Here is a 2,500-nt window from a genome sequence, read left to right as displayed (position 1 = left end):
GTGTATGGTGTGTGTGGTGTATGTGTGGTGTATGGTGTGTGTGGTGTATGGTGTGTTGTGTGGTGTAATGGTGTGGTGTGTGGTGTATGGTGTGTGTGTGGTGTGTGTGTGGGTGTGGTGTATGGTGTGTGTGTGTGTTGTGGTGTATGGGTGTGTGTGTGTGGTGTGTGTGCGGTGTGTGTATGTGGTGTATGGTGTGTGTGGTGTGTGTATGTGGTGTATGGTGTGTGTGTGGTGGTATGGTGTGGTGTGTGGTGGTGTGTGTATGTGGTGTATGGTGTGTGTGTGGTTGTATGGTGTGTGTGTGGTGGTGTATGGTGTGTGTGCGGTGTATGTGTGTGGTGTGTGTGCGGTGTATGGTGTGTGTATGTGGTGTATGGTGTGTGTGTGGTGTATGTGTGGTGTATGGTGTGTGGTGTATGGTGGTGTGTGTGTGGTGTATGGTGTGTGTGTGTGGTGTATGGTGTGTGGGTGTATGTGTGTGGTGTATGGTGTGTGTGTGTGGTGTATGGTGTGTGTGTGGTGTATGGTGTGTGTTGTGGTGTATGGTGTGTGGTGGGTGTATGGGTGTGTGTGTGGTGTATGGTGTGTGTGTGGTGTATGGTGTGTGTGTGGTGTATGGTGTGTGTGGTGTGTTGGTGTATGTGTGGTGTATGGTGTGTGTGTGGTGTATGGTGTGTTGTGTGGTGGTGTATGGTGTGTGTGTGGTGTATGTGTGTGTGTGGTGTATGGTGTGTGTGTGTAGGTGTATGGTGTGTGTGTGTGTGTGGTGTATGGTGTGTGTGTGGTGTGGTGTATGGTGTGTGTGTGTGTGGTGTATGGTGTGTGTGTGTTGTGGTGTATGGTGTGTGTGTGGTGGATGGTGTGTGGTGTGGTGTATGGTGTGTGTGTGTGGTGTATGGTGTGTGTGTGTGGTGTATGGTGTATGGTATGTGTGTGGTGTATGGTGTGTGTGTGGTGTATGGTGTGTGTATGTGGTGTATGCTTTGTGTGTTGTTGTATGGTGTGTGTGGTGTATGGTGGTGTGGTGTGTGGTGTATGGTGTGTGTGTATGTGTGTGGTGTATGTGTGGTGTATGGTGTGTGTGTGTGGTGTATGGTGTGTGTGTGTGGGTGTATGGTGTGTGTGTGGTGTATGGTGTGTGTGTGTGTGGTGTATGGTGTGTGTGTGTGGTGTATGGTGTGTGTTGTGTGTGTGTGTGTGTGTGTGTGTGTGTGTGTGTGTGGTGTATGGTGTGTGTGTGGTGTATGGTGTGTGTGAGGTGTATATGTGGGGTATGGTGTGTGTGTGTAAGAAGCTGTTTAAAACATAATGTCTCTCAATCCCGTCATTCTTTCTTTCCCTGTGGAAATTCACGTTCTCATCTCTCTCCCTCCCTCTCCCTCCCTCCATCTCCTCTCCCCCTCCTTCTCCATCTCTCTCTCCCCCTCCTTCTCCATCTCTCCCCCCTCCATCCCCATCTCTCCCCCTCCATCCCCTTCTCGCTCCCCCCTCCATCTCTCCCTCCCCTTCTCCATCTCTCCCTCCCCTTCTCCATCTCCATCTCTCTCTCCCCTCCTTCTCCATCTCTCTCTCCCCCCCCCCCCTCCATCCCCTTCTCTCCCCTCCATCCCCTTTCTCTCCCCCTCCATCCCTTCTCGCTCCCCCCTCCATCTCTCCCTCCCCTTCTCCATCTCCATCTCTCCCTCCCCTTCTCCATCTCCATCTCTCCCTCCCCTTCTCCATCTCCATCTCTCCCTCCCCTTCTCCATCTCCATCTCTCCCTCCCCTTCTCCATCCCTCTCCCTCCATCCCTCCATCCCTCTCCCTCCATCTCTCTCCCTCCATCTCTCTCCCTCCATCTCTCTCCCTCCATCTCTCTCCCTCCATCTCTCTCCCTCCATCTCTCTCCCTCCATCTCTCTCCCTCCATCCCTCTCCCTCCATCCCTCTCCCTCCATCTCTCCCCTTCTCCATCTCTTTCTCTCCCCTTCTCCCATCTCTTTCTCTCCCCCTCCATCTCACTCTCTCTCTCCCTCCATCCATCTCACTCTCTCTCTCTCTCCCTCCATCTCACTCTCTCTCCCTCCATCTCACTCTCTCTCTCCCTCCATCTCACTCTCTCTCTCCCTCCATCTCACTCTCTCTCTCCCTCCATCTCACTCTCTCTCCCTCCATCTCACTCTCTCTCCCTCCATCTCACTCTCTCTCCCTCCATCTCACTCTCTCTCCCTCCATCTCAACTCTCTCTCCCTCCATCTCACTCTCTCTCCCTCCATCTCACTCTCTCTCCCTCCATCTCACTCTCTCCATCTCACTCTCTCTCCCTCCATCTCACTCTCTCTCCCTCCATCTCACTCTCTCTCCCTCCATCTCACTCTCTCTCTCTCCCTCCATCTCACTCTCTCTCCCTCCATCTCACTCTCTCCCTCCATCTCACTCTCTCTCCCTCCATCTCACTCTCTCTCCCTCCATCTCACTCTCTCTCCCTCCATCTCACTCTCTCTCCCTCCATCTCTCTC

The sequence above is a fragment of the Oncorhynchus kisutch genome, linkage group LG16, assembly GCF_002021735.2.
Source record: "Oncorhynchus kisutch isolate 150728-3 linkage group LG16, Okis_V2, whole genome shotgun sequence".
Classification (NCBI taxonomy): domain Eukaryota; kingdom Metazoa; phylum Chordata; class Actinopteri; order Salmoniformes; family Salmonidae; genus Oncorhynchus; species Oncorhynchus kisutch.
This window is presented reverse-complemented; position numbering follows the sequence as displayed.